The sequence below is a fragment of the Spermophilus citellus genome (genome assembly GCF_964194105.1).
Source record: "Spermophilus citellus genome assembly, chromosome: 9".
Taxonomy (NCBI): domain Eukaryota; kingdom Metazoa; phylum Chordata; class Mammalia; order Rodentia; family Sciuridae; genus Spermophilus; species Spermophilus citellus.
The window spans coordinates 32,050,204-32,063,966 of NC_138191.1; positions in this window are offsets into that span (position 1 = coordinate 32,050,204).

The window sequence follows — 13,763 nt, forward strand, 5'->3', positions numbered from 1 at the left end:
GAAAACAGAGTGAAACCTAAAAATTCAAACTGTTAGTAGAAATGAACGCTTCAACATAGAAGAATGAAATTTGGGGAACCCAGTTGGCTTAGTGTACTGATCATTACCTGAAAGTGTCATCCAGTTTGGGTGAAAAAATACTTGCTCAGATTTCTGGAGATTCGTAATTTTAGGAAGCTTGGCAACCCCTTTCCATGAAAGTGTTTCTCGCCAGTCACTGCTTAGGGCTACTTCAAGAGGAAACAACACATAGAGATAGAACGTGAAACTACTTTATTTTTTCAAGTTTCAAGAAGCTAGCACAAACCGTGTTGGATTTAGAGTTCCAAATACATCTATCAATATAGGAGAAAACAGAGTGAAACCTAAAAATTCAAACTGTTACTGGAAATGAATGCTTCAACATAGAAGAACGAAATTTGGGAAACGAAGTTGGCTTAGTGTACTGATCATTACCTGAAAGTATCATCCAGTTTGGGTGAAAAAATACTTGCTGAGATTTCTGGCGATTCGCAATTTTAGGAAGCTTGACTACCCCTTTCCATGAAATTGTTTCTCGCCAGTCACTGCTTAGGGCTACATCAAGAGGAAACAAAACATAGAGATAGAACCTGAAACTACTTTACTGTGTCAAGTTTCAAGAAGCTAGCACAAACCGTGTTGGATTTAGAGTTCCAAATACATCTATCAATATAGGAGAAAACAGAGTGAAACCTAAAAATTCAAACTGTTACTGGAAATGAACGCTTCAACATAGAAGAACGAAATTTGGGGAACCCAGTCGGCTTAGTGTACTGATCATTACCTGAAAGTATTATCCAGTTTGGGTGAAAAAATATTTGCTGAGATTTCTGGAGATTCGTAGTTTTTGGAAGCTTGGCAACCCCTTTCCATGAAAGTGTTTCTCGCCAGTCACTGCTTAGGGCTATTTCAAGAGGAAACAACACATAGAGATAGAACGTGAAACTACTTTATTTTTTTAAGTTTAAAGAAGCTAGCACAAACCGTGTTGGATTTAGAGTTCCAAATACATCTATCAATATAGGAGAAAACAGTGAACCCTAAAAATTCAAAGTGTTACTGGAAATGAATGCTTCAACATAGAAGAACGAAATTTGGGGAACCAAGTCGACTTAGTGTACTGATCATTACCTGAAAGTATCATCCAGTTTGGGTGAAAAAATATTTCCTGAGATTTCTGGAGATTCGTAATTTTAGGAAGCTTGGCAACGCCTTTAAATGAAAGTGTTTCTCGCCAGTCACTGCTTAGGGCTACATCAAGAGGAAACAAAACATAGAGATAGAACGTGAAACTGCTTTATTTTGTCAAGTTTCAAGGAGCTAGCACAAACCGTGTTGGATTTAGAGTTCCAAATACATCTATCAATATAGGAGAAAACAGAGTGAAACCTAAAAATTCAAACTGTTACTGGAAATGAAAGCTTCAACATAGAAGAAGGAAATTTGGGGAACCCAGTCGGCTTAGTGTACTGATCATTACTTGAAAGTATCATCCAGTTTGGGTAAAAAAATATTAGCTGTGATTTCTGGAGATTCGTAGTTTTTGGAAGCTTGGCAACCCCTTTCTAGGAAAGTGTTTCTCGCCAGTCACTGCTTAGGGCTACATCAAGAGGAAACAAAAAAAACAGATAGAACCTGAAACTACTTTATTGTGTCAAGTTTCAAGAAGCTAGCACAAACCGTGTTGGATTTAGAGTTCCAAATACATCTATCAATATAGGAGAAAACAGAGTGAAACCTAAAAATTCAAACTGTTACTGGAAATGAACGCTTCAACATAGAAGAACGAAATTTGGGGAACCCAGTCGGCTTAGTGTACTGATCATAACCTGAAAGTATTATCCAGTTTGGGTGAAAAATATTTGCTGAGATTTCTGGAGATTCGTAGTTTTTGGAAGCTTGGCAACCCCTTTCCATGAAAGTGTTTCTCACCAGTCACTGTTTAGGGCTAAATCAAGAGGAAACAAAATATAGAGATAGAACGTGAAACTGGTTTATTTTGTCAAGTTTCAAGAAGCCAGCACAAACCATGTTGGATTTAGAGTTCCAAATACATCTATCAATATAGGAGAAAACAGAGTGAAACCTAAAAATTCAAACTGTTAGTAGAAATGAACGCTTCAACATAGAAGAATGAAATTTGGGGAACCCAGTTGGCTTAGTGTACTGATCATTACCTGAAAGTGTCATCCAGTTTGGGTGAAAAAATACTTGCTGAGATTTCTGGAGATTCGTAATTTTAGGAAGCTTGGCAACCCCTTTCCATGAAAGTGTTTCTCGCCAGTCACTGCTTAGGGCTACTTCAAGAGGAAACAAAACATAAAGATAGAACGTGAAACTACTTTATTTTTTCAAGTTTCAAGAAGCTAGCACAAACCGTGTTGGATTTAGAGTTCCAAAAACATCTATCAATATAGGAGAACACAGAGTGAAACCTAAAAATTCAAACTGTTACTGGAAATCAACGCTTCAACATAGAAAAACGAAATTTGGGGAACCAAGTCGGCTTAGTGCACTGATCATTACCTGAAAGTATCATCCAGTTTGGGTGAAAAAATATTTGCTGAGATTTCTGGAGATTCGTAGTTTTTGAAGCTTGGCAACCCATTTCTATGAAAGTGTTTCTCGCCAGTCACTGCTTAGGGCTACATCAAGAGGAAACAACACATAGAGATAGAACCTGAAACTACTTTATTGTGTCAAGTTTCAAGAAGCTAGCACAAACCGTGTTGGATTTAGAGTTCCAAATACATCTATCAATATAGGAGAAAACAGAGTGAAACCTAAAAATTCAAACTGTTAGTAGAAACGAACGCTTCAAAATAGAAGAATGAAATTTGGGGAACCAAGTTGGCTTAGTGTACTGATCATTACCTGAAAGTATCATCCAGTTTGGGTGAAAAAATACTTGCTGAGATTTCTGGAGATTCGTAATTTTAGGAAGCTTGGCAACCCCTTTCCATGAAAGTGTTTCTCGCCAGTCACTGCTTAGGGCTACTTCAAGAGGAAACAACACATAGAGATAGAACGTGAAACTGCTTTATTTTTTCAAGTTTCAAGAAGCTAGCACAAACCGTGTTGGATTTAGAGTTCCAAATACATCTATCAATATAGGAGAAAACAGAGTGAAACCTAAAAATTCAAACTGTTACTGGAAATGAATGCTTCAACATAGAAGAACGAAATTTGGGTAACGAAGTTGGCTTAGTGTACTGATCATTACCTGAAAGTATCATCCAGTTTGGGTGAAAAAATACTTGCAGATATTTCTGGAGATTCGCAATTTTAGGAAGCTAGACTACCCCTTTCCATGAAATTGTTTCTCGCCAGTCACTGCTTAGGGCTACATCAAGAGGAAACAAAACATAGAGATAGAACCTGAAACTACTTTACTGTGTCAAGTTTCAAGAAGCTAGCACAAACCGTGTTGGATTTAGAGTTCCAAATACATCTATCAATATAGGAGAAAACAGAGTGTAACCTAAAAATTCAAACTGTTAATAGAAACGAACGCTTCAACATAGAAGAACGAAATTTGGGGAACCCAGTCGGCTTAGTGTACTGATCATTACCTGAAAGTATTATCCAGTTTGGGTGAAAAAATATTTGCTGAGATTTCTGGAGATTCGTAGTTTTTGGAAGCTTGGCAACCCCTTTCCATGAAAGTGTTTCTCGCCAGTCACTGCTTACGGCTACATCAAGAGGAAACAAAATATAGAGACAGAACGTGAAACTGCTTTATTTTGTCAAGTTTCAAGAAGCCAGCACAAACCGTGTTGGATTTAGAGTTCCAAATACATCTATCAATATAGGAGAAAACAGAGTGAAACCTAAAAATTCAAACTGTTAGTAGAAACGAACGCTTCAACATAGAAGAATGAAATTTGGGGAACCAAGTAGGCTTAGTGTACTGATCATTACCTGAAAGTATCATCCAGGTTGGGTGAAAAAATACTTGCTGAGATTTCTGGAGATTCGTAATTTTAGGAAGCTTGGCAACCCCTTTCCATGAAAGTGTTTCTCGCCAGTCACTGCTTAGGGCTACTTCAAGAGGAAACAACACATAGAGATAGAACGTGAAACTGCTCTATTTTGTCAACTTTCAAGAAGCTAGCACAAACCGTGTTGGATTTAGAGTTCCAAATACATCTATCAATATAGGAGAAAACAGAGTGAAACCTAAAAATTCAAACTGTTAGTAGAAACGAATGCTTCAACATAGAAGAATGAAATTTGGGGAACCAAGTCGGCTTAGTGTACTGATCATTACCTGAAAGTATCATCCAGTTTGGGTAAAAAAATATTTGCTGTGATTTCTGGAGATTCGTAGTTTTTGGAAGCTTGGCAACCCCTTTCCATGAAAGTGTTTCTCGCCAGTCACTGCTTAGGGTTACATCAAGAGGAAACAAAACCTAGAGATAGAACGTGAAACTGCTTTATTTTGTCAAGTTTCAAGGAGCTAGCACAAACCGTGTTGGATTTAGAGTTCCAAATACATCTATCAATATAGGAGAAAACAGAGTGAAACCTAAAAATTCAAACTGTTAGTAGAAACGAACGCTTCAACATAGAAGAATGAAATTTGGGGAACCAAGTCGGCTTAGTGTACTGATCATTACCTGAAAGTATCATCCAGTTTGGGTGAAAAAATACTTGCTGAGATTTCTGGAGATTCGTAGTTTTTGGAAGCTTGGCAACCCCTTTCCATGAAAGTGTTTCTCGCCAGTCACTGCTTACGGCTACATCAAGAGGAAACAAAATATAGAGACAGAACGTGAAACTGCTTTATTTTGTCAAGTTTCAAGAAGCCAGCACAAACCGTGTTGGATTTAGAGTTCCAAATACATCTATCAATATAGGAGAAAACAGAGTGAAACCTAAAAATTCAAACTGTTAGTAGAAACGAACGCTTCAACATAGAAGAATGAAATTTGGGGAACCAAGTAGGCTTAGTGTACTGATCATTACCTGAAAGTATCATCCAGGTTGGGTGAAAAAATACTTGCTGAGATTTCTGGAGATTCGTAATTTTAGGAAGCTTGGCAACCCCTTTCCATGAAAGTGTTTCTCGCCAGTCACTGCTTAGGGCTACTTCAAGAGGAAACAACACATAGAGATAGAACGTGAAACTGCTCTATTTTGTCAACTTTCAAGAAGCTAGCACAAACCGTGTTGGATTTAGAGTTCCAAATACATCTATCAATATAGGAGAAAACAGAGTGAAACCTAAAAATTCAAACTGTTAGTAGAAACGAATGCTTCAACATAGAAGAATGAAATTTGGGGAACCAAGTCGGCTTAGTGTACTGATCATTACCTGAAAGTATCATCCAGTTTGGGTAAAAAAATATTTGCTGTGATTTCTGGAGATTCGTAGTTTTTGGAAGCTTGGCAACCCCTTTCCATGAAAGTGTTTCTCGCCAGTCACTGCTTAGGGTTACATCAAGAGGAAACAAAACCTAGAGATAGAACGTGAAACTGCTTTATTTTGTCAAGTTTCAAGGAGCTAGCACAAACCGTGTTGGATTTAGAGTTCCAAATACATCTATCAATATAGGAGAAAACAGAGTGAAACCTAAAAATTCAAACTGTTAGTAGAAACGAACGCTTCAACATAGAAGAATGAAATTTGGGGAACCAAGTCGGCTTAGTGTACTGATCATTACCTGAAAGTATCATCCAGTTTGGGTGAAAAAATACTTGCAGATATTTCTGGAGATTCGCAATTTTAGGAAGCTTGACTACCCCTTTCCATGAAATTGTTTCTCGCCAGTCACTGCTTAGGGCTACATCAAGAGGAAAGAAAACATAGAGATAGAACCTGAAACTACTTTACTGTGTCAAGTTTCAAGAAGCTAGCACAAACCGTGTTGGATTTAGAGTTCCAAATACATCTATCAATATAGGAGAAAACAGAGTGAAACCTAAAAATTCAAACTGTTAGTAGAAACGAACGCTTCAACATAGAAGAATGAAATTTGGGGAACCAAGTCGGCTTAGTGTACTGATCATTACCTGAAAGTATCATCCAGTTTGGGTGAAAAAATTCTTGCAGATATTTCTGGAGATTCGCAATTTTAGGAAGCTTGACTACCCCTTTCCATGAAATTGTTTCTCGCCAGTCACTGCTTAGGGCTACATCAAGAGGAAACAAAACATAGAGATAGAACCTGAAACTACTTTACTGTGTCAAGTTTCAAGAAGCTAGCACAAACCGTGTTGGATTTAGAGTTCCAAATACATCTATCAATATAGGAGAAAACAGAGTGAAACCTAAAAATTCAAACTGTTACTGGAAATGAACGCTTCAACATAGAAGAACGAAATTTGGGGAACCCAGTCGGCTTAGTATACTGATCATTGCCTGAAAGTATTATCCAGTTAGGTGAAAAAATATTTGCTGAGATTTCTGGAGATTCGTAGTTTTAGGAAGCTTGGCAACCCATTTCTATGAAAGTGTTTCTCGCCAGTCACTGCTTAGGGCTACATCAAGAGGAAACAAAACATAGGGATAGAACTTGAAACTACTTTAGTGTGTCAAGTTTCAAGAAGATAGCACAAACCGTGTTGGATTTACAGTTCCAAACACATTTATCAATATAGGAGAAAACAGAGTGAAACCTAAAAATTAAAACTGTTAGTAGAAACGAACGCTTCAACATAGAAGAATGAAATTTGGGGAACCAAGTAGGCTTAGTGTACTGATCATTACCTGAATGTATCATCCAGGTTGGGTGAAAAAATACTTGCTGAGATTTCTGGAGATTCGTAATTTTAGGAAGCTTGGCAACCCCTTTCCATGAAAGTGTTTCTCGCCAGTCACTGCTTAGGGCTACATCAAGAGGAAACAAAACATAGAGATAGAATGTGAAACTGCTTTATTTTGTCAAGTTTCAAGAAGCTAGCACAAACCGTGTTGGATTTAGAGTTCCAAATACATCTATCAATATAGGAGAAAACAGAGTGAAACCTAAAAATTCAAACTGTTACTGGAAATGAACGCTTCAACATAGAAGAACGAAATTTGGAGAACCCAGTCGGCTTAGTGTACTGATCATTACCTGAAAGTATCATCCAGTTTGGGTGAAAAAATATTTGCTGAGATTTCTGGAGATCCGTAGTTTTTGGAAGCTTGGCAACCCATTTCTATGAAAGTGTTTCTCGCCAGTCACTGCTTTGGGCTACATCAAGGGGAAACAAAAAATAGAGATAGAACTTGAAACTACTTTATTGTGTCAAGTTTCAAGAAGATAGCACAAACCGTGTTGGATTTAGAGTTCCAAATACATCTATCAATATAGGAAAAAACAGAGTGAAACCTAAAAATTCAAACTTTTAGTAGAAACGAACGCTTCAAAATAGAAGAATGAAATTTGGGGAACCAAGTTGGCTTAGTGTACTGATCATTACCTGAAAGTATCATCCAGTTTGGGTGAAAAAATACTTGCTGAGATTTCTGGAGATTCGTAATTTTAGGAAGCTTGGCAACCCCTTTCCATGAAAGTGTTTCTCGCCAGTCACTGCTTAGGGCTACTTCAAGAGGAAACAACACATAGAGATAGAACGTGAAACTGCTTTATTTTGTCAAGTTTCAAGAAGCTAGCACAAACCGTGTTGGATTTAGAGTTTCAAATACATCTATCAATATAGGAGAAAACAGAGTGAAACCTAAAAATTCAAACTGTTACTGGAAATGAACGCTTCAACATAGAAGAACGAAATTTGGGGAACCAAGTCGGCTTAGTGCACTGATCATTACCTGAAAGTATCATCCAGTTTGGGTGAAAAAATATTTGCTGAGATTTCTGGAGATTCGTAGTTTTTGAAGCTTGGCAACCCATTTCTATGAAAGTGTTTCTCGCCAGTCACTGCTTAGGGCTACATCAAGAGGAAACAACACATAGAGATAGAACCTGAAACTACTTTATTGTGTCAAGTTTCAAGAAGCTAGCACAAACCGTGTTGGATTTAGAGTTCCAAATACATCTATCAATATAGGAGAAAACAGAGTGAAACCTAAAAATTCAAACTGTTAGTAGAAACGAACGCTTCAACTTAGAAGAATGAAATTTGGGGAACCATGTTGGCTTAGTATACTGATCATTACCTGAAAGTATCATCCAGTTTGGGTGAAAAAATACTTGCTGAGATTTCTGGAGATTCGTAATTTTAGGAAGCTTGGCAACCCCTTTCCATGAAAGTGTTTCTCGCCAGTCACTGCTTAGGGCTACTTCAAGAGGAAACAACACATAGAGATAGAACGTGAAACTGCTCTATTTTGTCAAGTTTCAAGAAGCTAGCACAAACCGTGTTGGATTTAGAGTTTCAAATACATCTATCAATATAGGAGAAAACAGAGTGAAACCTAAAAATTCAAACTGTTACTGGAAATGAACGCTTCAACATAGAAGAACGAAATTTGGGGAACCAAGTCGGCTTAGTGCACTGATCATTACCTGAAAGTATCATCCAGTTTGGGTGAAAAAATATTTGCTGAGATTTCTGGAGATTCGTAGTTTTTGAAGCTTGACTACCCCTTTCCATGAAATTGTTTCTCGCCAGTCACTGCTTAGGGCTACATCAAGAGGAAACAAAACATAGAGATAGAACCTGAAACTACTTTACTGTGTCAAGTTTCAAGAAGCTAGCACAAACCGTGTTGGATTTAGAGTTCCAAATACATCTATCAATATAGGAGAAAACAGAGTGTAACCTAAAAATTCAAACTGTTAATAGAAACGAACGCTTCAACATAGAAGAACGAAATTTGGGGAACCCAGTCGGCTTAGTGTACTGATCATTACCTGAAAGTATTATCCAGTTTGGGTGAAAAAATATTTGCTGAGATTTCTGGAGATTCGTAGTTTTTGGAAGCTTGGCAACCCCTTTCCATGAAAGTGTTTCTCGCCAGTCACTGCTTACGGCTACATCAAGAGGAAACAAAATATAGAGACAGAACGTGAAACTGCTTTATTTTGTCAAGTTTCAAGAAGCCAGCACAAACCGTGTTGGATTTAGAGTTCCAAATACATCTATCAATATAGGAGAAAACAGAGTGAAACCTAAAAATTCAAACTGTTAGTAGAAACGAACGCTTCAACATATAAGAATGAAATTTGGGGAACCAAGTAGGCTTAGTGTACTGATCATTACCTGAAAGTATCATCCAGGTTGGGTGAAAAAATACTTGCTGAGATTTCTGGAGATTCGTAATTTTAGGAAGCTTGGCAACCCCTTTCCATGAAAGTGTTTCTCGCCAGTCACTGCTTAGGGCTACTTCAAGAGGAAACAACACATAGAGATAGAACGTGAAACTGCTCTATTTTGTCAACTTTCAAGAAGCTAGCACAAACCGTGTTGGATTTAGAGTTCCAAATACATCTATCAATATAGGAGAAAACAGAGTGAAACCTAAAAATTCAAACTGTTAGTAGAAACGAATGCTTCAACATAGAAGAATGAAATTTGGGGAACCAAGTCGGCTTAGTGTACTGATCATTACCTGAAAGTATCATCCAGTTTGGGTAAAAAAATATTTGCTGTGATTTCTGGAGATTCGTAGTTTTTGGAAGCTTGGCAACCCCTTTCCATGAAAGTGTTTCTCGCCAGTCACTGCTTAGGGTTACATCAAGAGGAAACAAAACCTAGAGATAGAACGTGAAACTGCTTTATTTTGTCAAGTTTCAAGGAGCTAGCACAAACCGTGTTGGATTTAGAGTTCCAAATACATCTATCAATATAGGAGAAAACAGAGTGAAACCTAAAAATTCAAACTGTTAGTAGAAACGAACGCTTCAACATAGAAGAATGAAATTTGGGGAACCAAGTCGGCTTAGTGTACTGATCATTACCTGAAAGTATCATCCAGTTTGGGTGAAAAAATACTTGCAGATATTTCTGGAGATTCGCAATTTTAGGAAGCTTGACTACCCCTTTCCATGAAATTGTTTCTCGCCAGTCACTGCTTAGGGCTACATCAAGAGGAAAGAAAACATAGAGATAGAACCTGAAACTACTTTACTGTGTCAAGTTTCAAGAAGCTAGCACAAACCGTGTTGGATTTAGAGTTCCAAATACATCTATCAATATAGGAGAAAACAGAGTGAAACCTAAAAATTCAAACTGTTAGTAGAAACGAACGCTTCAACATAGAAGAATGAAATTTGGGGAACCAAGTCGGCTTAGTGTACTGATCATTACCTGAAAGTATCATCCAGTTTGGGTGAAAAAATTCTTGCAGATATTTCTGGAGATTCGCAATTTTAGGAAGCTTGACTACCCCTTTCCATGAAATTGTTTCTCGCCAGTCACTGCTTAGGGCTACATCAAGAGGAAACAAAACATAGAGATAGAACCTGAAACTACTTTACTGTGTCAAGTTTCAAGAAGCTAGCACAAACCGTGTTGGATTTAGAGTTCCAAATACATCTATCAATATAGGAGAAAACAGAGTGAAACCTAAAAATTCAAACTGTTACTGGAAATGAACGCTTCAACATAGAAGAACGAAATTTGGGGAACCCAGTCGGCTTAGTATACTGATCATTGCCTGAAAGTATTATCCAGTTAGGTGAAAAAATATTTGCTGAGATTTCTGGAGATTCGTAATTATAGGAAGCTTGGCAACCCCTTTCCATGAAAGTGTTTCTCACCAGTCACTGCTTAGGGCTACTTCAAGAGGAAACAACACATAGAGATAGAACTTGAAACTGCATTATTTTGTCAAGTATCAAGATGCTAGCACAAACCGTGTTGGATTTAGAGTTCCAAATACATCTATCAATATAGGAGAAAACAGAGTGAAACCTAAAAATTCAAACTGTTACTGGAAATGAATGCTTCAACATAGAAGAACGAAATTTGGGGAACCAAGTCGGCTTAGTGTACTGATCATTACCTGAAAGTATCATCCAGTTTGGGTAAAAAAAATATTTGCTGTGATTTCTGGAGATTCGTAGTTTTTGGAAGCTTGGCAACCCCTTTCCATGAAAGTGTTTCTCGCCAGTCACTGATTAGGGCTACATAAAGAGGAAACAAAACATAGAGATAGAATGTGAAACTGCATTATTTTGTCAAGTTTCAAGGAGCTAGCACAAACCGTGTTGGATTTAGAGTTCCAAATACATCTATCAATATAGGAGAAAACAGAGTGAAACCTAAAAATTAAAACTGTTAGTAGAAACGAACGCTTCAACATAGAAGAATGAAATTTGGGATACCAAGTCGGCTTAGTGTACTGATCATTACCTGAAAGTATCATCCAGTTTGGGTGAAAAAATACTTGCAGATATTTCTGGAGATTCGCAATTTTAGGAAGCTTGACTACTCCTTTCCATGAAATTGTTTCTCGCCAGTCACTGCTTAGGGCTACATCAAGAGGAAACAAAACATAGAGATAGAACCTGAAACTACTTTACTGTGTCAAGTTTCAAGAAGCTAGCACAAACCGTGTTGGATTTAGAGTTCCAAATACATCTATCAATATAGGAGAAAACAGAGTGAAACCTAAAAATTCAAACTGTTAGTAGAAACGAACGCTTCAACATAGAAGAATGAAATTTGGGGAACCCAGTCGGCTTAGTGTACTGATCATTACCTGAAAGTATCATCCAGTTTGGGTGAAAAAATATTTGCTGAGATTTCTGGAGATTCGTAGTTTTTGGAAGCTTGGCAACCCCTTTCCATGAAAGTGTTTCTCGCCAGTCACTGCTTAGGGCTACATCAAGAGGAAACAAAATATAGAGACAGAACGTGAAACTGCTTTATTTTGTCAAGTTTCAAGAAGCCAGCACAAACCGTGTTGGATTTAGAGTTCCAAATACATCTATCAATATAGGAGAAAACAGAGTGAAACCTAAAAATTCAAACTGTTAGTAGAAACGAACGCTTCAAAATAGAAGAATGAAATTTGGGGAACCCAGTTGGCTTAGTGTACTGATCATTACCTGAAAGTATCATCCAGGTTGGGTTAAAAAATACTTGCTGAGATTTCTGGAGATTCGTAATTTTAGGAAGCTTGGCAACCCCTTTCCATGAAAGTGTTTCTCGCCAGTCACTGCTTAGGGCTACTTCAAGAGGAAACAACACATAGAGATAGAACGTGAAACTACTTTATTTTTTTCAAGTTTCAAGAAGCTAGCACAAACCATGTTGGATTTAGAGTTCCAAATACATCTATCAATATAGGAGAAAACAGAGTGAAACCTAAAAATTAAAACTGTTAGTAGAAACGAACGCTTCAACATAGAAGAATGAAATTTGGGGAACCAAGTCGGCTTAGTGTACTGATCATTACCTGAAAGTATCATCCAGGTTGGGTGAAAAAATACTTGCTGAGATTTCTGGAGATTCGTAATTTTAGGAAGCTTGGCAACCCCTTTCCATGAAAGTGTTTCTCGCCAGTCACTGCTTAGGGCTACTTCAAGAGGAAACAACACATAGAGGTAGAACGTGAAACTGCTCTATTTTGTCAAGTTTCAAGAAGCTAGCACAAACCGTGTTGGATTTAGAGTTCCAAATACATCTATCAATATAGGAGAAAACAGAGTGAAACCTAAAAATTCAAACTGTTACTGGAAATGAATGCTTCAACATAGAAGAACGAAATTTGGGGAACCAAGTCGGCTTAGTGTACTGATCATTACCTGAAAGTATCATCCAGTTTGGGTAAAAAAAATATTTGCTGTGATTTCTGGAGATTCGTAGTTTTTGGAAGCTTGGCAACCCCTTTCCATGAAAGTGTTTCTCGCCAGTCACTGCTTAGGGCTACTTCAAGAGGAAACAACACATAGAGATAGAACGTGAAACTGCTCTATTTTGTCAAGTTTCAAGAAGCTAGCACAAACCGTGTTGGATTTAGAGTTCCAAATACATCTATCAATATAGGAGAAACAGAGTGAAACCTAAAAATTCAAACTGTTACTGGAAATGAACGCTTCAACATAGAAGAACGAAATTTGGGGAACCTTGTCGGCTTAGTGTACTGATCATTACCTGAAAGTATCATCCAGTTTGGGTGAAAAAATACTTGCTGAGATTTTTGGAGATTCGTAATTTTAGGAAGCTTGGCAACCCCTTTCCATGAAAGTGTTTCTCGCCAGTCACTGCTTAGGGCTACTTCAAGAGGAAACAACACATAGAGATAGAACGTGAAACTGCTCTATTTTGTCAAGTTTCAAGAAGCTAGCACAAACCGTGTTGGATTTAGAGTTCTAAACACATCTATCAATATAGGAGAAAACAGAGTGAAACCTAAAAATTCAAACTGTTACTGGAAATGAATGCTTCAACATAGAAGAACGAAATTTGGGGAACCGAGTCAGCTTAGTGTACTGATCATTACCTGAAAGTATCATCCAGATTGGGTGAAAAAATACTTGCTGAGATTTCTGGAGATTCGTAATTTTAGGAAGATTGGCAACCCCTTTCCATGAAAGTGTTTCTCGCCAGTCACTGCTTAGGGCTACATCAAGAGGAAAAAAACATAGAGATAGAACTTGAAACTGCTTTATTTTGTCAAGTTTCAAGAAGCTAGCACAAACCGTGTTGGATTTAGAGTTCCAAATACATCTATCAATATAGGAGAAAACAGAGTGAAACCTAAAAATTCAAACTGTTAGTAGAAACGAACGCTTCAACATAGAAGAATGAAATTTGGGGAACCAAGTCGGCTTAGTGTACTGATCATTACCTGAAAGTATCATCCAGTTTGGGTGAAAAAATACTTGCTGAGATTTCTGGAG